Source organism: Bos grunniens, chromosome 23 (assembly GCF_055505025.1).
Source record: "Bos grunniens cultivar Pamir isolate PY7600 chromosome 23, Bosgru_T2T1.0, whole genome shotgun sequence".
Classification (NCBI taxonomy): Eukaryota; Metazoa; Chordata; class Mammalia; order Artiodactyla; family Bovidae; genus Bos; species Bos grunniens.
Window position 1 is genome coordinate 15,192,971 of NC_141187.1, and position 23,734 is coordinate 15,216,704.

Genomic DNA, 23,734 nt, shown 5'->3' on the forward strand with positions numbered 1-23,734 from the left:
AGTGACAGAGTGAATACAAGTCCCCTTGCAGGGATAACCGGGTTCTCAGGCTTCTTTTCGACATAGCCCTGAAGATGATTTCACAATCCAAAACTGCAGAACCAACAAGGAAATAACCCACCATGAGTGCTGGTGTGAGGAGCAGGATTGGATTCCCAACACCTTAAGGTAGTTATTTTTAATATTTTATTTAATCTCTGGCTGATATAATCTATCACATTAAAGAACAGAATTAAAAACAAAATATAACCAAAAATTGAGACTCTCAAAAAGAACCAAACAAAAGTTTTAAAGACTCTCCTATCTGAGTTTCTTTAGAAAGCAGAGCTGAAAGCAAGGATTAGGCTATTGATTCAGGAGATGAAGCCTGTTGAGATAAAGGCAAGGAAGAAAGGGGAAGTGGGCCAAGGAAAGACGTGGAGCAAGGTGATAGGGTATGTTACAGAGCTGGTCACTATTTGATAAGCCATGGAGAAACAGCTGGTCACTTGGCAGGAATTTGGCCTAGCACCCAGGACGTCTCTGGAAACTTTTCAGAAAGAAACACTACCTCTATTTGGAAGGAGAATTTATCTCCCCCCAGCTCCCTCTTTTTTCCCGTTTCCTATTGCTCAAATCCACTCCATGGAGAGTTAACCCATAAGTGCAGTGTTGCTCATCCTTTGATGTCACTCAGTAAACTAGATCCTCTGTCCAGAAGTAGAGGAACAGCTTGGTGCAGACCCCCTAGCATGTAGAAGGTGAAGCATTGTGATCCCAGGCCTCCAGCCAACTTGGGGAGCTCAGCAGAGATAGCAGAGTACCCGCACACTTGTGTGAGTTACTAGGAGTTGGAAGAACTTTGAGGATAGAGAGGCAGTTTGACTCTGAGGAGATGAACAAGCTTAGATTCTGATATGAAATTAAAAATAGAGTCATCAAAATTAAATACCTCCCAGCAGATAGCTTGAATAGTATATGGATACAGCCAGAGACTAACTTGTAGATTGGAAGAGATAATTTAATAAGTTATACCTCTATGCTATATATATATATATATATAAATAGAATGCTTCATAAATTTGTGTGTCATCCTTGTGCAGGGGACATGCTAATACTCTCTGTATCATCCCAATTTTAGTCTATGTGCTGCCCTAAATAAGCATCTCTATGCTATATTCTGAATAAAGAAAAAAAATGAGGCATGAAAGAGTGAAAAGATGAAATTTATATCCAATAGGAATTTCAGAAGGTGAGAGTAGACAGGAAGAGGTTACACTGATAAAGAACATGAATCCTTAGATTCAGTTTCTGTGATATTTTTGATGTCCAAGGACGGCTTTTGTATGCAGAGAAGGTGATTTTCATTTATCTGGGACTAATTTTTTTTTTACAACTTTACCTACTGCAATTATAAATTTAAAAGCCTAGTTTTTCTTAAACTCCTAAATTCATAAGTTTTATTACACAATTTCATATCCAGTAAATTTTATATAAAATAGAGACAATTTCAGGGAAACTTTCACATAAATGGACTGATTACTTAAGGGAATTTGATTTTGAATAATATTATGTAAACTTGAATAGGACAGACTAATTACCTTTAAATACTTCAAATAATATTTATATGTTTAATGTATTCAGTTTTCTTTAAGACTTGGAATGTCCAAACTCAACAAAACTTCTAACTCAATACGCTAATCCTTCCCACATTGTTAAACAACTCTCTAATGCAAGTTCTTTTAACTACTCTACCACTGTTTATAAACTAAGTCACTTACATCATTCAACTTCAAATTAAGTGTTTAATTTGGAATCACAGGCCAATTTGTCATTCATTTTAATATGCAAATTCAATTATATTTTATAAGTATTTTAAATGCCAAACAGTGATTATCTTGATTGTAATACAAAATGATTAATGCCATGGGTTGGACATATTTCATATTTCTGGGGTTAAGAGACACAACCCACTGAGCTTTACTGTGACTTTAAAATTCCTGAGCCAATAACTCAGGATGTTGGGCTGCCCAGGTGGCTTAGTAGCAAAGAATATGATTGTCACCTGGGGCTACTTGGAGTTGCTCATTGAACAGACACATTTATTTCAGGAATGCCAGACCTGCAGCTGCCTATGTCCAGTGTGGTCCTTCCTGTATCGCACATTGACATACTGAGTCCAGTTTTAGTAATCTCGAAATTACAGGAGACTCCATGTCTACATCCTTCAGGCAAGGTTGATACCTCCTCTTCCGATTACACAACCACATAATACTCTTTGTAACCTCTTTCCCTTTTTCTTTTTTATTTTTTAACTTTACAATATTGTATGGGTTTTGCCATATATCAACATAAATCCACCACAGGTATACACGTGTTCCCCATCCTGAACTCTCCTCTCTCCTCCCTCCCTGTACCATCCCTCTGGGTTGTCCCAGTTTGATCATTTGAATTTTTTAACCTCCAACCAGATTGCAACTGATTTTGTTCACTCATCTCATTACTCTCAGGCTGAACTCTATTTTCATTTTTTTCCTATGTCTTTGGGTCACAGGTTTTGGCAATCTATAGTCTTTGGCTTTATGATTACAACAGTTGTAAATGGCATAAATAAAAATAGATGCACACTGAGACACACTGAATCACAGAATATAACAATAAAGACAGAGAGACTATCTTGAAACAACCAGAGTTTTGTGCCAGTAGTGCTCCTACAAACATGGTGAACGTGCCTAAAACCTGCTGGACTTTCTGTAAGCAGTGTGGCAAGCACCAAGCCCTCAAAGTGGCACAATACAAGAAGGGCAGGCATTATGCATATGTCCAGGGAAAGTGGCATTATGAGAGGAAGCAGAGTGGCTATGGTGAGCAGACTAAGCCAATTTTCCAGGAAAAACTAAAATCACAAAGACTGTGCTGAAGTTGTAGATCAAAGGATTCTTGCTATTAAGAGATGTAAACATTTTGAACTGGGAGGATTTAAGAAGAGAAAAGGTCAAGTGATCCAGTTCTAAGCATCCTCCTTTGCTCTTATAAAGATAATACAGTCTTGAAGTAAAAAAAAGTAGAAAAATTACATCAAAGTGGAGTGATAGATAGCAGACTTCTAATTAACAACAGTTGAATAGTATCTTCAAAGCAAGAGAAAATAGTGAATCTGCACTTTTTTACTCAGTCAAGCTACCATTCAGGAATGGGAAAACAAAAGTCATTTTTAGAAAGGCGAAGTCTAAATTCATTAACACACACTGAAAAAAAACTGCTGAAGTACATGGATCCTTCCGTATGAAAACCCTTGCTATTTGCTATCTGAAACTAAGGAATGAAAAAGATTTGCATAACATGGCGTACTTTTCAATCTCAATACCCCAAATCATCATCCAAATCTAGGAACCCAAAAATTCAGATGCTGAAAACAACTTACACTAAAGAAAGAAATTAATTCACAAAGAAAGAAGTGAGCCTCAAGAAGGAATGATGAGCTAGGAAAACGACAAAGCGTATGGGTAAATCTAAATGATCCTTGATTGTTTAAAATAATAAAAAAAAAAACAACCTGTTTTGGGGGACTATAAAAACTACATAAATAAAGTATGCACTTGGAGAAGGCAATGGCACCCCACTCCAGTACTCTTGCCTGGAAAATCCCATGGATGGAGGAGCCTGGTGGGCTGCCATCCATGGGGTTGCTAAGGGTCGGACACGGCTGAGAGACTTCACTTTCACTTTTCACTTTCATGCATTGGAGAAAGAAATGGCAACCCACTCCAATGTTCTTGCCTGGAGAATCCCAGGGACGGGGGAGCCTGGTGGGCTACCGTCTATGGGGTCGCACAGAGTCGGACATGACTGAAGCGACTCAGCAGCAGCAGCAAAGTATGCACTGTAAATGTAATGTAAAGTAGGATAGGTGATGTGAATGGACAAGTTAAAGGTTTGGTAAAAAGCAGTCGATGTTTAGGAATGTTGGTTGTAGTAGACACTGCTGTCACTAACCCATATTCTCTCTGTCCACCTAAGTTCAGTTATTGATGGGATAGACAGTTTAACAGGCTGCCAGGTGTTGCTCCAGCACATGTGTCTCCCTTCTATGCCTGATGTTTTTCTCCTGAATCATAGAACTTTCTCTGCCTTAAGCAGGTGTAATCTGGACATGCAGGGGAGTTAACACTTCCGGGAATGACTTTCAATCAATGGAGGAGTCAGTAGATTAATGTTCCAACCTTCTTATCTCCTCACAGGAAAACTCTGAACCAAGCTTCATGTGGTCGTTCAGAGGATTTGAGCCCCTGGCATCCACAATAAACTGCTCATGAGCGTTTCCTAGACCTGCTTTTCTCTTCCCCCTGCCTCATTTCCCCCTTCCTTGTTATCCCTTCCTGATGTCACCTCCCAAATGCCTGTATTCAAGGTCTGATCCTAAGGGCAACTCTTGGGAGAATCCAACTTAACACACTGGTTAGTTTTAGCATTTAATTTATGTATGCTTGTGACAATTTTAAGAGTAAATCACTAAAATGGTACAGATAGAATGTGCAACTTCCAAACAAACATAGGTGAAATGAGAAATTTTTTTAAAGTCTTAAGTCAATAAAGATAGGAAAGTGATGGAGGGGGAGAGAAACTTAAGAGAGTAAATATCACATTTCATAGACTGTAAGATGACATCACTTGTAAAATACACCTAAATTTTTGCATGCTAATAAAGAAGAAAAGAGATGCTAATTACAACTTCAATTATACAGGTATTATAATTTCAAAGATGTTTAAAAGTGGGAGAAAAAGTGTGTCATAGAGTTGATGAAATTTGATAGTGTGAAGTAAGATTTTAGAAATACAAGTAAATATTCAATAATCACAATATGAAGGGGCTAAAAAACTCAGCAGTGGCCACAGGACTAGAAAAGGTCAGTTTTCATTCCAATCTTAAAGAAAGGCAATGCCAAAGAATGCTCAAACTACCGCACAATCACACTCATCTCACATGCTAGCAAAGTAATGCTCAAAATTCTCCAAGCCAGGCTTCAGCAATACGTGAACTGTGAACTTCCAAATGTTCAAGTTGGTTTTAGGAAAGGCAGAGGAACCAGAGATCAAATCGCCAACATCTGCTGGATCATTGAAAAAGCAAGAGAGTTCCAGAAAAACATCTATTTCTGCTTTATTGACTAGGCCAAAGCCTTTGACTGTGTGGATCAAAATACACTGTGGAAAATTCTGAAAGAGATGGGAATACCAGACCACCGGACCTGCCTCTAGAGAAACCTATATGCAGGTCAGGAAGCAACAGTTAGAACTGGACATGGAACAACAGACTGGTTCCAAATAAGAAAAGGAGTACATCAAGGCTGTATATTGTCCCTCTGCTTATTTAACTTATATGCAGAGTACGTCATGAGAAATGCTGGGCTGGAAGAAGCACAAGCTGGAATCAAGATTGCCGGGAGAATTATCAATAACCTCAGATGTGCAGATGACACCACCCTTACGGCAGAAAGTGAAGAGGAACTAAAAAGCCTCCTGATGAAAGTGAAAGAGGAGAGTGAAAAAGTTGGCTTAAAGCTCAACACTCAGAAAACGAAGATCATGGCATCTAGTCCCATCACTTCATGGGAAATAGATGGGAAAACAGTGGAAACAGTGTCAGACTTTATTTTTCTGGGCTCCAAAATCACTGAAGATGGTGACTGCAGCCATGAAATTAAAAGATGCTCACTCCTGGGAAGGAAAGTTATGACCAACCTAGATAGCATATTAAAAAGCAGAGATATTACTTTGCCAACAAAGGTCTGTCTAGTCAAGGGTATGGTTTTTCCAGTGGTCATGGATGGATGTGAGATTTGGACTGTGAAGAAAGCTGAGCGCTGAAGAATTGATGCTTTTGAATTGTGGTGTTGGAGAAAACTCTTGAGAGTCCCTCAGACTGCAAGGAGATCCAACCAGTCCATCTTTTTTTTTTTTTTCATTTGGAATCAAACTTTATTTTGGGATTTGGGACATTAATCCAGGTTAACAAGCAAATGTAAAAAAGGTCCTTGGCTGCTCTCTGCCTCAGTTTCCTCACTTCCCCAAGTACAATAATAATGAGTCTGTACTTCAAAGAGGTTGAATGAACCTTAATGAACACTCATTAAGTACTCTGAGCTTCTCAGTGAAAGATTTTATAGTAGCTAAAATGGTGATTAAATTATTCTTATAACTAGATCTTCACTTATAATCAAGTAGCATATGACTTAAGAAAATCAAAATGTTAAAAAATATTTTCTAAGTATTCATTTTTTTTTTTTTTTTATTTCTCATGTGTTCCGCATCCTGAACCCTCCTCCCTCCTCCCTCCCGATACCATCCCTCTGGGTTGTCCCAGTGCACCAGCCCCAAGCATCCAGCATCGTGCATTGAACCTGGACTGGCATCTCGTTTCATACATGACATTTCACATGTTTCAATGCCATTCTCCCAAATCTTCCCACCCTCTCCCTCTCCCACAGAGTCCATAAGCCTGTTCTATACATCAGTGTCTCTTTTGCTGTCTCGTATACAGGGTTATCGTTACCATCTTTCTAAATTCCATATATATGCGTTAGTATACTGTATTGGTGTTTTTCCTTCTGGCTTACTTCACTCTGTATAATAGGCTCCAGTTTCATCCACCTCATTAGAACTGATTCAAATGTATTCTTTTTAATGGCTGAGTAATACTCCATTGTGTATATGTACCACAGCTTTCTTATCCATTCATCTGCTGATGGACATCTAGGTTGCTTCCATGTCCTGGCTATTATAAACAGTGCTGCGATGAACATTGGGGTACACGTGTCTCTTTCCCTTCTGGTTTCCTCAGTGTGTATGCCCAGCAGTGGGATTGCTGGATCATAAGGCAGTTCTATTTCCAGTTTTTTAAGGAATCTCCACACTGTTCTCCATAGTGGCTGTACTAGTTTGCATTCCCACCAACAGTGTAAGAGGGTTCCCTTTTCTCCACACCCTCTCCAGCATTTATTATTTGTAGACTTTTGGATCGCAGCCATTCTGACTGGTGTGAAATGGTATCTCATAGTGGTTTTGATTTGCATTTCTCTGATAATGAGTGATGTTGAGCATCTTTTCATGTGTTTGTTAGCCATCTGTATGTCTTCTTTGGAGAAATGTCTATTTAGATCTTTGGCCCATTTTTTGATTGGGTCATTTATTTTTCTGGAGTTGAGCTGTAGGAGTTGCTTGTATATTTTTGAGATTAGTTGTTTGTCGGTTGCTTCATTTGCTATTATTTTCTCCCATTCTGAAGGCTGTCTTTTCACCTTGCTAATAGTTTCCTTTGATGTGCAGAAGCTTTTAAGTTTAATTAGGTCCCATTTGTTTATTTTTGCTTTTATTTCCAATATTCTGGGAGGTGGGTCATAGAGGATCCTGCTGTGATGTATGTCAGAGAGTGTTTTGCCTATGTTCTCCTCTAGGAGTTTTATAGTTTCTGGTCTTACATTGAGATCTTTAATCCATTTTGAGTTTATTTTTGTATATGGTGTTAGAAAGTGTTCTAGTTTCATTCTTTTACAAGTGGTTGACCAGATTTCCCAGCACCACTTGTTAAAGAGATTGTCTTTAATCCATTGTATATTCTTGCCTCCTTTGTCAAAGATAAGGTGTCCATATGTGCGTGGATTTATCTCTGGGCTTTCTATTTTGTTCCATTGATCTATATTTCTGTCTTTGTGCCAGTACCATACTGTCTTGATAACTGTGGCTTTGTAGTAGAGCCTGAAGTAAGGTAGGTTGATTCCTCCAGTTCCATTTTTCTTTCTCAAGATCGCTTTGGCTATTCGAGGTTTTTTGTATTTCCATACAAATTGTGAGATTATTTGTTCTAGCTCTGTGAAGAATACTGTTGGTAGCTTGATAGGGATTGCATTGAATCTATAAATTGCTTTGGGTAGTATACTCATTTTCACTATATTGATTCTTCCAATCCATGAACATGGTGTATTTCTCCATCTATTAGTGTCCTCTTTGATTTCTTTCACCAGTGTTTTATAGTTTTCTATATATAGGTCTTTAGTTTCTTTAGGTAGATATATTCCTAAGTATTTTATTCTTTTCGTTGCAATGGTGAATGGAATTGTTTCCTTAATTTCTCTGTTTTCTCATTATTAGTGTATAGGAATGCAAGGGATTTCTGTTTGTTGATTTTATATCCTGCAACTTTACTATAATCATTGATTAGTTCTAGTAATTTTCTGGTGGAGTCTTTAGGGTTTTCTATGTAGAGGATCATGTCATCTGCAAATAGTGAGAGTTTTACTTCTTCTTTTCCAATTTGGATTCCTTTTATTTCTTTTTCTGCTCTGATTGCTGTGGCCAAAACTTCCAAAACTATGTTGAATAGTAATGGTGAAAGTGGGCACCCTTGTCTTGTTCCTGACTTTAGAGGAAATGCTTTCAATTTTTCACCATTGAGGATAATGTTTGCTGTGGGTTTGTCATATATAGCTTTTATTATGTTGAGGTATGTTCCTTCTATTCCTGCTTTCTGGAGAGTTTTTATCATAAATGGGTGTTGAATTTTGTCAAAGGCTTTCTCTGCATCTATTGAGATAATCATATGGTTTTTGTTTTTCAATTTGTTAATGTGGTGTATTACATTGATTGATTTGCGGATATTGAAGAATCCTTGCATCCCTGGGATAAAGCCCACTTGGTCATGGTGTATGATCTTTTTAATGTGTTGTTGGATTCTGACTGCTAGAATTTTGTTTAGGATTTTTGCATCTATATTCATCAGTGATATTGGTCTGTAGTTTTCTTTTTTTGTGGGATCTTTGTCAGGTTTTGGTATTAGGGTGATGGTGGCCTCATAGAATGAGTTTGGAAGTTTACCTTCCTCTGCAATTTTCTGGAAGAGTTTGAGCAGGATAGATGTTAGCTCTTCTCTAAATTTTTGGTAGAATTCAGCTGTGAAGCCGTCTGGACCTGGGCTTTTGTTTGCTGGAAGATTTTTGATTACAGTTTCAATTTCCATGCTTGTGATGGGTCTGTTAAGGTTTTCTATTTCTTCCTGGTCGAGTTTTGGAAAGTTGTACTTTTCTAAGAATTTGTCCATTTCTCCCTCGTTGTCCATTTTATTGGCATATAATTGTTGATAATAGTCTCTTATGATCCTTTGTATTTCTGTGTTGTCTGTTGTGATCTCTCCATTTTCGTTTCTAATTTTATTGATTTGATTTTTCTCCCTTTGTTTCTTGATGAGTCTGGCTAATGGTTTATCAATTTTATTTATCCTTTCAAAGAATCAGCTTTTGGCTTTGTTGATTTTTGCTATGGTCTCTTTTGTTTCTTTTGCATTTATTTCTGCTCTAATTTTTAAGATTTCTTTCCTTCTACTAACCCTGGGGTTCTTCATTTCTTCCTTTTCTAGTTGCTTTAGGTGTAGAGTTAGGTTATTTATTTGACTTTTTTCTTGTTTCTTGAGGTGTGCCTGTATTGCTATGAACTTTCCCCTTAGGACTGCTTTTACTGTGTCCCACAGGTTTTGGGTTGTTGTGTTTTCATTTTCATTCGTTTCTATGCAAATTTTGATTTCTTTTTTGATTTCTTCTGTGATTTGTTGGTTATTCAGCAGGGTGTTGTTCATCCTCCATATGTTGGAATTTTTAATAGTTTTTCTCCTGTAATTGAGATCTAATCTTACTGCATTGTGGTCAGAAAAGATGCTTGGAATGATTTCTATTTTTTTGAATTTACCAAGGCTAGCTTTATGGCCCAGGATGTGATCTATCCCGGAGAAGGTTCCATGTGCGCTTGAGAAAAAGGTGAAATTCATTGTTTTGGGATGAAATGTCCTATAGATATCAATTAGGTCTAACTGGTCTATTGTATCGTTTAAAGTTTGTGTTTCCTTGTTAATTTTCTGTTTAGTTGATCTATCCATAGGTGTGAGTGGGGTATTAAAGTCTCCCACTATTATTGTGTTATTGTTAATTTCTCCTTTCATACTTGTTAGCATTTGTCTTACATACTGCGGTGCTCCCGTGTTGGGTGCATATATATTTATAATTGTTATATCTTCTTCTTGGATTGATCCTTTGATCATTATGTAGTGACCTTCTTTGTCACTTTTCACAGCCTTTGTTTTAAAGTCTATTTTATCTGATATGAGTATTGCTACTCCTGCTTTCTTTTGGTCCCTATTTGCATGGAAAATCTTTTTCCAGCCCTTCACTTTCAGTCTGTATGTGTCCCCTGTTTTGAGGTGGGTCTCCTGTAGACAACATATGTAGGGGTCTTGTTTTTGTATCCATTCAGCCAGTCTTTGTCTTTTGGTTGGGGCATTCAACCCATTTACGTTTAAGGTAATTACTGATAAGTATGATCCCGTTGCCATTTACTTTATTGTTTGGGGTTCGAATTTATACACCATTTTTGTGTTTCCTGTCTAGAGAATATCCTTTAGTATTTGTTGGAGAGCTGGTTTGGTGGTGCAGAATTCTCTCAGCTTTTGCTTGTCTGAGAAGCTTTTGATTTCTCCTTCATACTTGAATGAGATCCTTGCTGGGTACAATAATCTGGGCTGTAGGTTATTTTCTTTCATCATTTTAAGTATGTCTTGCCATTCCCTCCTGGCTTGAAGAGTTTCTATTGAAAGATCAGCTGTTATCCTTATGGGAATTCCCTTGTGTGTTATTTGTTGTTTTTCCCTTGCTGCTTTTAATATTTGTTCTTTGTGTTTGATCTTTGTTAATTTGATTAATATGTGTCTTGGGGTGTTTCGCCTTGGGTTTATCCTGTTTGGGATTCTCTGGGTTTCTTGGACTTGGGTGATTATTTCCTTCCCCAGTTTAGGGAAGTTTTCAACTATTATCTCCTCAAGTATTTTCTCATGGTCTTTCTTTTTGTCTTCTTCTTCTGGAACCCCTATGATTCGAATGTTGTAGCGTTTAATATTGTCCTGGAGGTCTCTGAGATTGTCCTCATTTCTTTTAATTCGTTTTTCTTTTATTCTCTCTGATTCATTTATTTCTACCATTCTATCTTCTAATTCACTAATCCTATCTTCTGCCTCTGTTATTCTACTATTTGTTGCCTCCAGAGTGTTTTTAATTTCATTTATTGCATTATTCATTATATATTGACTCTTTTTTATTTCTTCTAGGTCCTTGTTAAACCTTTCTTGCATCTTCTCAATCCTTGTCTCCAAGCTATTTATCTGTGATTCCATTTCAATTTCAAGATTTTGGATCAATTTCACTATCATTATTCGGAATTCTTTATCAGGTAGATTCCCTATCTCTTCCTCTTTTGTTTGGTGGGCATTTATCCTGTTCCTTTATCTGCTGGCTATTCCTCTGTCTCTTCATCTTGTTTAAATTGCTGAGTTTGGGGTGTCTTTTCTGTATTCTGGCAGTTTGTGGAGTTCTCTTTATTGTGGCTTTTCCTCGCTGTGTGTGGGTTTGTACAGCTGGCTTGTCAAGGTTTCCTGGTTAGGGAAGCTTGTGTCGGTGTTCTGATGGGTGGAGCTGTATTTCTTCTCTTTGTTCAGTCGCGCTGTGGGGAGGGAGGGAGGGATGCTGCAAACAAATAACACTGGCGTGCGCTCGCAGTACCTCAGCCACACTGGGTCTGCCCCCCCTCATGGCGCGTGTAGCCTCCCTGCCCACACTGCTTGGGCTCTAGGTTGTTCCGCCGGGAACAATCCGAGGCTGGCCCTGGGTTGCATGTACCTCCCAGGTCCAAGCCGCTCAGGTTCAGGCACTCGGGTAGTCCTCAGAGGCGCAGACTCAGTTGGGCCTGAGTTTTGTGCTCTTCCCAGGTCCGAGCAGCTCAAGTGATGAGGTGTTTGGCGAGCGCCAATGCTGCGACTTATCGCCTCCCTGCCACTCGGTTATCTGGGTGTAAAACCGGCGCACCTTCTCAGGCAGATGTTAACCGTCCAGACCCCCAAAAAGTTTTAGTTAGCAAAGAAGCCTGCTTACAGTTTTATAGATAATGTCTCTCTGGGGCTGCGATTGCCCCCTTCCAGCTCTGGCTGCCTGTCACCAGAGGGGGAAGGTCTGCAGCCGGCTATCTCTGTTCAATTCTTTGTTCCGTGCGCAGGCCTGGCGGTCTTAGGTTAGGGCTGGTTTTTTGCGTGGTAGATATCCCACAGTCTGGTTTGCTAGCCCAAATTATTTCGCTCAGATAGTGCTCAGGGTATTCAGGCCAGATTCTTACTCTAAGCGATGCAGCCCGCGCTGCGCCTCCCCGCCCAGCCCCCGCTTGCTAATGGCGCGTGCAGGCGTCTGCGCTGCTTCTCCGCTGGGGGAGTTACCATAGGACTCGCAATCTTCGAGTTTTAATTGTTTATTTATTTTTTCTTCCTGTTATGTTGCCCTCTGTGCTTCCAAAGCTCGGCACAGATTCGGCAGTGAGAAGGTTTCCTGGTGTTTGGAAACTTCTGTCTTTTTAAGACTCCCTTCCCGGGATGGAACTCCATCCCTCCCTCTTTTGTCTCTTTTTTTGTCTTTTATATTTTTTCCTACCTCCTTTCGAAGAGTTGGATTGCTTTTCTGGGTGCCTGATGTCCTCTGCCGGCATTCAGAAGTTGTTTTGTGGAATTTACTCAACGTTTAAATGCTCTTTTGATGAATTTGTGGGGGAGAAAGTGTTCTCCCCGTCCTACTCCTCCGCCATCTTGGCTCCTCCCCCCCCCCAACCAGTCCATCTTAAAGGAGAACAGTCCTGGGTGTTCATTGGAAGGGCTGATGCTAAAGCTGAAACTCCAGTACTTTGGCCACCTCATGTGAAGAGTTGACTCATTGGAAAAGACACTGATGTGGGAGGGATTGGGGGCAGGAAGAGAAGGGGACAACAGAGGATGAGATGGCTGGATGGCATCACCAACTCAATGCACATGAGTTTGGGTGAACTCCGGGAGTTGGTGATGGACAGGGAGGCCTGGCATGCTGCGATTTATGGGGTCGCAAAGAGTCAGACACAACTGAGCAACTGAACTGAACTGAAAATCATTTAGAAGATCAAATTGTCTAATTAGGCTTGTATTTTTTTTGAAAACTAGCTGTACACTGTTCATAAGAGATATACTTCAAACATAAAATATGAGGTCACATGTAAAAGAACTGAAAAAGATAACACCAAGCAAACACTGACCAAAAAAAGCTGGTATAGCTAACTCAAAATGAAGACAGACTTCATCTCTGGAAATGCTTTTTGTTGTAAGGAGGGTCAGTTCATAATGACACATTTTCAATTCATAATGAAGAAATGGTATTTCTAAATAGTATACACCTCACCTCAAACATAGCCTCAAAATACATAACACAAAAAATTGAGAGACCTACTAGGAAAAATGTCAAATCACCAGAAGGGAAATTTGGGGTACTCTGGTGGTCCAGTGGCTAAGGCTGTGTTCCCAATGGAGGGGGCCCCAGTTGGATTCCTGATCAGAGAGCTAGATTCCACATTCATCCACTAAGACCCGGTACAGCCAAATAAATAAATGAATGAATAAATTAGAAGGAGATTTTTTATGTATCTTAATTTTGATGGAACAAATAAACAATAAGTATTTAGAAGCTATTAATGATATAATGGAGAAGGCAATGGCGACCCACTCCAGTACTCTTGCCTGGAAAATCCCATGGACGGATGAGCCTGGTAGGCTGCAGTCCACGGGGTCGCTGAGTTGGAGATGACTGAGCAAATTCACTTTTACTTTTCATTTTCATGCACTGGAGAAGGGAATGGCAACCCACTCCAGTATTCTTGCCTGGAGAATCCCAAGGGCAGGGGAGCCTGGTGGGCTGCCGTCTATGGGGTCGTGCAGAGTGGGACAAGACTGAAGTGACTTAGCAGCAATGATATAATAAATGTGATATAATGAAGTTGAGCACCGAAGAATTGATGTTTTGAACTGTAGTGTTTGAGAAGACTCTTAAGAGTCCCTTGAAATGCAAGGAGATCAAACCAGTCAATCCTAAAGGAAATCAGTCCTGAATGTTTATTGGAAGGACTGATGCTGAAGCTCCAATACTTTGGCCACCTGATGCGAAGTACTGACTCATTGGAAAAGACCATGATGCTGGGAAAGATTGAAGGCAGGAGGAGAAGGGGACAACAGAGGATGAGATGGTTGGATGACATCACCAACTCGATGGACATGAGTTTGAGGAAGCTCCGGGAATTGGTGATGGACAGAGAAGCCTGGCATGCTGCAGTCCATGGAGTCACAAAGAGTCGCACACTACTGAGCCACTGAACTGAGCGAACTGAGCATATATTGAACTCTATACCTCAAATTTAAAAATATAAATTTACTCAAACATAAATGGAACATTTATGAAAATTAGCTACATATTAGTCCACACATCAGTTCAGTTCAGTTCAGTCACTCAGTCGTGTCCAACTGTTTGCGACCCCATGAATCATAGCATGCCAGGCCTCCCTGTCCACCACCAATTCCTGGAGTTCACCCAAACTCATGTCCATTGAGTTGGTGATGCCATCCAGCCATCTCATCCTCTGTTGACTTCACATTCCAGGATGACTGGCTCTAGGTGAGTGATTACACCATCGTGATTATCTGGGTCATGAAGATCTTTTTTGTACAGTTCTGTGTATTCTTGCCACCTCTTCTTTATATCTTCTGCTTCTATTAGGTCCATACCATTTCTGTCCTTTGTCGAGCCCATCTTTGCATGAAATGTTCCCTTGGTATCTCTAATTTTATTGAAGAGATCGCTAGTCTTTCCCATTCTGTTGTTTTCCTCTATTTCTTTGCATTGATTGCTGAGAAATGCTTTCTTATCTCTCCTTGCTATTCTTTGGAACTCTGCATTCAGATGCTTGTATCTTTCCCTTTCTCCTTTGCTTTTCACTTCTCTTCTTTTCACAGCTATTTGTAAGGCCTCCTCAGACAGCCATTTTGCTTTTTTGCATTTCTTTTCCATGGGGATGGTCTTGATCCCTGTCTCCTGTATAAAGTCACAAACCTCTGTCCATAGTTCATCAGGCACTCTATCAGATCTAGTCCCTTAAATCTATTTCTCACTTCCACTGTATAATCATAAGGGGTTTGATTTAAGTCATACCTGAATGGTCTAATGGTTTTCCCTACTTTCTTCAATTTCAGTCTGAATTTGGCAATAAGGAGTTCATGATCTGAGCCACAATCAGCTCCCAGTCTTGTTTTTGCTAACTGTATAGAGCTTCTCCATCTTTGGCTGAAAAAAATATAATCAATCTGATTTTGGTGTCAACCATCTGGTGATGTCCATGTATAGAGTCTTCTCTTGTGTTGTTGGAAGAGGGTGTTTGCTATGACCAGATGACCATTACATCTACTTCTGTGGGCAGGAATCCTTTAGAAGAAATGGAGTAGCCATAATGGTCAACAAAAGAGTCCAAAATGCAGTACTTGGATGCAGTCTCAAAAATGACAGAATGATCTCTTTTCATTTCCAAGGCAAACCATTCAATATCACGGTAATCCAAGCCTATGCCCCAACCAGTAATGCTGAAGAAGCTGAAGTTGAACGGTTCTATGAAGACCTACAAAACCTTTTAGAACTAACACCCCAAAAAGATGTCCTTTTCATTATAGGGAACTGGAATGCAAAAGTAGGCAGTCAAGAAACTCCTGGAGTAATAGGCAAATTTGATCTTGGAGTACAAAATGAAGCAGGGCAAAGGCTAATAGAGTTTTGCCAATAGAACGCACTGGTCCACACATCAAATCTCTACAAATACTAAAATAATCAATATCACACAGATTACATTATCTGAGTATAGTACCATTAAGCTAGAAAGCAATAACAAAGATCATAGAAATATATTTGGAAATTTAGAAACCTCACTGTTAAGCAGTTTTGGGGTCAAAGACAATATTGTAAGGGACATTAAAAAATATTTCAACTGAATAATAATTAAAATCTACATATCAAAACTCATAGAGTACAGCCAAAGCAGTACCTTTAGAGAAATTTACATCTTCATATCCTCAAAGAAGTCTGAAAATTTGTGAGTTAATCATGCAACTCAAGAAGTTAGAAAGAACAGAGTTCAAAGTAATTAAATAGAGGATAATAAAGATATGATCAGCAATTAATTGTAGTAGATTGGATTATTAGTCTCAGTTTTTCATTCTCCTGTAATAGGATTATACATAGACACCCACACTCACTCATCAGCCTGTGAAATTACCCTATAAAAACTGACAGCCCCTTCTAGGATGGCCCAGTCTGTCTGTGGAGTGTGTTTCTCTCTAAATAAATCCACCTCTCAGCTATCACTTTGTTTCTCCCTGAATTCTTTGTGCGATGAGACATCAAGAACCCGGGCTTCATTAAGTCCCGAGGCCAGGTGTGTACTCTTAGTTAAAAGACCATGAGCTTTGGTTGGGTTCAAGTCAAGGCCCAACCTGAAGGGCACTGTTTCAGGCTGAGGAGGACAAGACATGAAAAGAACCTGAAACTTGGAGTCTACATCCTGAATTATAGCCATGCCCTGCTGATTTAGCTGACTCACATATCCTTTAGAAAGAAATCTTATTTAAATGCTGAGTTGTGGTTTGATATGCAAAAGAAGGCTGAGTGCCAAAAATGGATGATTTCAAATCCTGGTGCCGGAGAAGACTCTTGAGAGTCCTGTGGACAGCAAGGTGATCAAACCAGTCAGTCCTAAAGGAAATCAACCCTGGATATTCTTTGGAAGGACTAAACTTAACCTCCAATACTTTGGCCACCTGATGTAAAGAGCTGACTCACTGGAAAAGACAGTGATGCTGGGAAAGATTGAAGGCAAAAGGAGAAGAGGGTGGCACAGGAAGAGATGGTTAGATAGCATCAATGACTCAATGGACAAGAATTTGAGCAAACTCTGGGAGATAGTAGAGGACAGAGGAACCTGGCATGCTATGCAGTCCATGGGGTTGCAAAAAGTCAGAGATGATTCAGCAACTGAACAACAGTTGCAGCAAAAGCTAATTCATTTGTGAAACAGAAAATATATAATAGAGCATTGCCAAACCTAAAATCCAATCTTCTGAAAAGATGTCTATCAGAAGACTTTGCCAGACATGATGGATGACTGGGGGTGGGAGTGGAAGGGAGGGGGGGAGGAACAGAGAGGAGGAAGGAAAGAGAAACAAATGACCAGATGATGAATAAAATAGGAGCCCGAGCTATAGATACATCAGTGAGCTTTAAAATGAAAGACTGCTGTGAATAATTTGATGCCAATGAATTTGGAGCCTTACAGTAGATAATGTCCTGGAAAAACAACTTACTGAAATCAAATGAAAGAAAAGAGAAAATCTGAGTAAGTGTATAACTATTTTTAAATTAACAAGTAATTCAGACTTCTGATCAAATACGTCATGGAATAAACATACTTTTCCCTAGTCTCTACTCAGAGTACAACCAAGAACCCTGAACATTAAATATAAAACAAACCTAAGACAACTCTGAAAAGAAGAGAGGAGGCTGACCGCCTAGGGACCACAAAGTAGTGAGTTTCCTGGGTTTTCTTTTTGCCTCATAAATCCCAGATTTGAGGCCGAATATTCCAGAAACCAAAAAGCTAAAGTGTGTTAGTCGATCAGTCGTGTCTGACCATGTGCGGCCTCATGGACTCTAGCCCTCTGGCTCTCTGACCGTGGGATTTCCCAGGCAAGAGTACTGGAGCGGGTTGCCCCTTGTGCAGACAAAAGACGTTCTGACAATGCCACACTTAGCAATACTAATCGGACCACTAGTAATACTAATACCAGTATGATATCTTAGTCTAAGAAATCTGTACTCAGGTTAAGGGTGGCGTAGATATTTTTTTCTAAGAATGAGAGCTGCAGAAGGAAATGGCAACCCACTCCAGTATTCTTGCCTGGAAAATCCTATAGACAGAGGAGCCTGGTGGGCTGCAGTCCATGGGGTCACAAAGAGTCAGACACGACTGAGCTGCACACAGACACACACACACGAATGATAGCTGGGTTGTTCATGTGGAGTATTTAAAGGTTCTATTTTTACACTTTTTCTTTTTTATTTGGCTAAAACTCGTGGTATACAGGATCTTAGTTCCCCGACCAGGGACCAAATCTGAGCTCTGGCAGTGGAAGTCCAAGTCCTAATAACCACTGGATCAGCCAGGGAATTCCCTGCACTTTCCCCAAAATAACATATTTATTCCTAGAAGGTCTTTTATACGGATAACATCTTAAAATGACAAAAGTTAATCCATGTATATAGCCCAAGTAATGGAGAACACAGTCTCTGACTTACAATTTACAAAGGCATGAAAATGATATGCACTGTATAGCAACCAAACTTAGAATTTTGATCTTTTCTTGGGCTAGACTTATGTGACATGATGCTCTCCAGTGATGCTGCTCCTCCAAGTCAGCCATGCTACCGTGAAAGTAAAAAAAAAAAAAAAAAATATACACACACACACACTTAACCATCCTGTTAAGGGTTTTGTAAACATACAACTTTTTTTTTTTTTTTTTACTTTCAGTACATTATTCAATACGTTGTATGAGATATTCAATACTTTATAATAAAGTGGGCTTTGTGTTAGGTGATGTTGCCCAACTGTGTGTTGATGTAAGGATCCTAAGCACATTTAAGCTAGATTAGGCTAAGCGCTCATGTTTGGTAGGTTCGACCCAGACATCAAACCTGCATCTCCTGCATTGGCAAGTGGGTTCTTTACCGCAGAGCTGCAAGGGAAACCATGTATTTAATTGGTGCCCCTTGAAGGGGACTGGGCCAAGCTCTGAGGTTACAGGCACTTTTTTTTTTATAATCACTCAGCTTCCTTTGCTGGTTCTGGGATGTACTCAGTGGCTACCATGTCTCAGATTTCGCTCCATCTTTATGGATTCCTTTTGGTAAGGTACATCTTTCATTTTTAACACACAGGGCTAGTGGGTAGCAAACTTTCTGGATCTTTACACATCAGAACACATGAGCGGCTGTCATGAGCACACACCCTTCGGATCTCTGACTGCAGAGTGCAGGATGGACCCGTGGTCCCCACTGCTGCTGTGAGATCCATCACAGAGTTCATGCTAAGCCTTCCCATAGGCTGCCTCCAGCCAGTGATGAGCAGGGAGACCAGGGACTCCACTTGAGCTTGAGGACTTCCTGGAAGCCTTTTTGAAATTAAAAGATGCTTACTCCTTGGAAGGAAAGTTATGACCAACCTAGATAGCATATTGAAAAGCACAGACATTACTTTGCCAACAAAGATCCGTCTAGTCAAGGCTATGGTTTTTCCAATGGTCATGTATGGATGTGAGAGTTGGACTGTGAAGAAAGCTGAGAGCCAAAGAATTGATGCTTCTGAACTGTGGTGTTGGAGAAGGCTCTTGAGAGTCCCTTGGACTGCAAGGAGATCCAACCAGTCCATTCTGAAGGAGATCAGCCCTGGGATTTCTTTGGAAGGAATGATACTAAAGCTGAAACTCCAGTACTTTGGCCACCTCATGTGAAGAGTTGACTCATTGGAAAAGACTCTGATGCTGGGAGGGATTGGGGGCAGGAGGAGAAGGGGACGACAGAGGATGAGATGGCTGGATGGCATCACTGACTCGATGGACGTGAGTTTGAGTGAACTCCGGGAGTTGGTGATGAACAGGGAGGCCTGGCGTGCTGCAATTCATGGGGTCGCAAAGAGTCAGACACGACTGAGCGACTGAACTGAACTGAAACTTTCTCTGCAGTCTAAGACACTCCCACACACCCTTTCTCCCTTCCTTCTTCCCTTTCCCTGGAGTCTGAATAGCCTTGTGGCCTGTAGTCTGAAGCCTCAGACACCCTCTTGGGTGCCTTTATCTCTTTAGGTGTTTGTTTCATGCACTTCTTACACAACTCTGTCTTGGCATGTTTCTTACAGGACCCAAACTTGCACAACATCTTAATTTCACCTCACATTTGATTTTTTTGCACCTAGAATCCTATTCCCAGTCATTTTCTCCCCAGTTTTTGATGGCATTGCTCCACTGTCCTTTAGTGTCCAGAACTGCTGATGAGGTCTTTATTGTTTCTTTGCAAAAACATTTTGAAATTTTCTCATTCTTAAGATACAGAAACCTCAACTAGTAGGTACCTAGGTGTGTGTATTTTCGAATTTTTGCCTGCTTAATACTTGCTGGGCTCTTTCAATTTAATGACATATTCTTAGCCATTATCTTCTTAGTGATTTCCTTTCCCCTTGTCCCACCTTCAGTTCCTCTGTTCTGTTCTTCTGAGACTTCTGTTAGAACTTCTGGGGTTTGCACTCGTGAGAACTATGTGTCTTGGCCAAAGAGCTGGGTTTTGTTTGTCTTCTGTAGTAGTTGGTTTGGGACTATGAGAAGCCCAGGTCACCTGGTAAGACTAGAACAGGATCTGCAGGGAGAGAGGCCCTGAGAGAACCGTGGGAAAGCGGACACCAAGCCAGGTGTGTGTGGCTTTGGGCTCTCACCAGGTCAGGCTGTGAGCTTGGAAATGCACCCTTTGTGGTTATGAGGGTATTGGTTCAGTACAACCTATGTTTTCTAAATTTATGGAGATGAGAATATATACTTGAGTGATAGAAAATTCACTGTGTTGGAAAGCCTTCCTCCCACCCCTTTAAAGACCCAGCGAGCCCGAGCTCTGTGTGGGAGGAGATGGTCTGGAAAACATCGAAGGTGATGAGGTTTCAGCTGGCCTTTGAAGGCTCCATTGTAGAATCCAGGCACAGGGATTAGCTTGGCCTGTGGTCAAGAAAGTACACGGTAGTTTTGGAGTTCATATACCCCTGTGGAAGAAGTGGGGATCATCTGCTGCAGGAGATGAGGCTAAGATGGAGGGCTGGGGAGTCAGACAGCAGGGGCCTGACCTGAAGGCCCTGCAATCAATGTGAAATTTTCCTGAAGGAATTCTTCGAAGGTTTTTTGGAACAGGGAAAACACTATGATCACTACGTTTGGGTTTTATTAAGATACTTCGGGTAGAAGGTAAATTTTGAGAGGGATATAGGAGCCTGTCCACATTAGGGCAAACCTGTATTTCTGTTTTCATGACTGGGACTGGGCAGCCAGATCAGGGCAGGGTGAGCAGTTGGTGATCTGTCCTGGGAGCTGGTATACTGAAAATCAAGGAGGCAAGGGCAGAAATGCCCAGAGAAGAAAACTAGGAGGGTACTGTTCTGCTCCTCTGATCTAAGAGGGAAATAAGAGGTTGCTTGTGAGATGTGTGAGATGTGATGGCATTGGAGGGTGGGAAAGTGGAAAAATACTGTAGGACCTGGCCAAGAAAACTACCTGAAGGGGACTAAGAGGAGATTTCACCAGGGGCAGGAAAAGAAGAATGTGTGGGAGAAGCCAGCTCCCTCGCTCTATGGATTGGCTCATGATCTTAGCGGCTGCCCAGAAGGTGTGGAGAAAATCAAAGGTTCCTTTCTGACATCTTCTCCTTTCCTTCTAGGACCCTGTATTCACCTGGTTTTCCTTCTACCCCCCCTGACTACTTTGCCCCAGTCTTATTTGGCTAGGTGGGTCCACTCTTCCAGACCTCTAAATATAGGGGTATCGCTGAGGCCCAGACTCTGAACCCCCTCTGTGTACTTCCACCTCTTGGATGATGTCCTCTGGCATCTTGGTTTTAAATGTCATTGGTAATCTGAGGACGCCCACTACTGATACTGTCTATCAAACGGCCCACTTAATATCTCTACTTGGATATCCAACAGGCATCTCAAACAAGTAAAAGGAATGACTTTTGATTCCCCTTTCATCCTCTGCCAGCCTACTCCTCCCCCATGATTATCCATCTCATAAAATGACAATACTCTTCATCTTGGAGTCACTCCTAAGTCTGTCTTGTCATCTTTCCCTTCTGAGTCACGTTCAATTCATCAGCAGACCCTGTCAGTTCTACCTATGCGTCTCTGTCCTGCCCCTGAGCACCTATCACTCCCAATGACAGCCAGCTCCTAATAAAAGCCGATACAACACTCCTCCTCAGCATTCCTGCAATAGCGCTCGACTCTGTTCTCCAGTGATCACATCACTCTCCTACTCAAATTCTCCCTCTGGGAATGACTTCCCATCACAGTTAGAATAGAAACTCAATATGGCCCCCTAGGCGCCATCTGAGCTGGCCCTAGTTCCATTTCCTCCCTCCCTTCCTTTCCATCAACTCATCCAACCATCCCCATTTAGAATCCACCTACCAATGCAGGAGATGCAGGTTTGATCCCTGGGTTAAGAAGATCCCCTGGAGAAGGAAATGGCAGCCCACTTCAGTATTCTTGCCTGGAAAATCCCATGGACAGAGGAACCTGGTGGGCTAAAGTTCGTGGGGTTGCAAAAAATTTGGCATGATTTAGTGACTAAACAACAACAAATATACCAACCACATTTCTCCCCTCACAGTCTCCTGGAAGTTTTTAAAAATTTTATTTTGGAACACTACCTAACACCATGCACAAAAATAAACTTGAAATGGATTAAAGACCTAAACATAAGACCAAACACTATAAAACTCTTAGAGGAAAACATCGGAAAAACGCTCTTTGACATAAATCACAGCAAGACCTTATTTGACCCACCTCCTAGAGTAATGAAAATAAAAACAAGAATAAACAAATTCGATCTAATTAAACTTAAAAGCTTCTGAACAACAAAGGAAACCATAAACGAGATGAAAAGAACCCTCAGAATGGGAGAAAATATTTGTAAATGAAGAAATTGACAAAGGATTAATCTCCAAAATATGCAAACAGCTTATGTAGCTCAATATCAAAACAACAAACAATCCAACCAAAAAATGGGTGGAAGACCTGAGTAGACATTTCTCCAAAGAAGACATACAGGGCCATGAAAAAGGCCATATACCTTTTCATACAGGTATATGAAAAGATGCTCAACATCACTAATTATTCAGTTCAGTTGCTCAGTCGTGTCCGACTCTTTGTGACCCCATAAATTGCAGCATGCCAGGCCTCCCCGTCCATCACCAACTCCCGGAGTTCACTCAAACTCACGTCCATCAAGTCGGTGATGCCATCCAGCCATCTCATCCTCTGTTGTCCCCTTCTCCTCCTGCCCCCAATCCCTCCCAGCATCAGAGTCTTTTCCAATGAGTCAACTCTTCACATGAGGTGCCCAAAGTACTGGAGTTTCAGCTTTAGCATCATTTCTTCTAAAGAACACCCAGGACTGATCTCCTTTAGGATGGACTGGTTGGATCTCCTTGCAGTCCAAGGGACTCTCAAGAGTCTTCTCCAACACCACAGTTCAAAAGAATCAATTCTTCAGTGCTCAGCTTTTATCACAGTCCAACTCTCACATCCACACATGACTACTGATTATTAGAGAAATGCAAATCAAAACTACAATGAGTTATCACTTCACACTGGTCAGAATGGCCATTATCAAAAAAAAAAAAAAATTTACAAGCAATAAATGCCGCAGAGGGTGTGGGAAAAAGAACCCTCTTGCACTGTTGGTGAGAATGTATATTGATTCTTCCTGTAATGTTCTAATCCAAGATATTGTCCTGCCTCACTCTTATACTCCATTCAGGTTAAAAGAGCCTTTCCTTGGCCACTCTTATTATTTTCTGTAGCCCTAATCACTATATGAAATTGTATTACTTGCTTACTTTTCACTATATATTTATTCCTTCAGTGAAAATTATCTACCACCAGTAGAACATAAGCCCCAGGAGGAATTTTGCTCCTCACTGATGTAGCTTTGGCACCTAGAAAAGTATCTAGGTAATAGCAGGAACCTGTTGCT

The 23,734-nt window shown here is 40.7% G+C and overlaps 1 non-coding gene and 1 pseudogene across 2 annotated transcripts; one reads left to right on the top strand and one right to left on the bottom strand.

Moving 5' to 3' along the window:
• Nucleotides 1-1,037: 1,037 nt before the first annotated feature.
• LOC147346749 (U6 spliceosomal RNA) lies at nt 1,038-1,145 on the bottom strand. The gene has a single exon (XR_015153322.1). It is a non-coding gene; the product is annotated as a U6 spliceosomal RNA (small nuclear RNA).
• Nucleotides 1,146-1,787: 642 nt separating this feature from the next.
• On the top strand, nt 1,788-4,348 carry LOC147346750 (large ribosomal subunit protein eL42-like; annotated as a pseudogene). The gene has a single exon (XR_015152651.1). The product of XR_015152651.1 is annotated as a large ribosomal subunit protein eL42-like (transcript).
• Nucleotides 4,349-23,734: the final 19,386 nt, after the last annotated feature.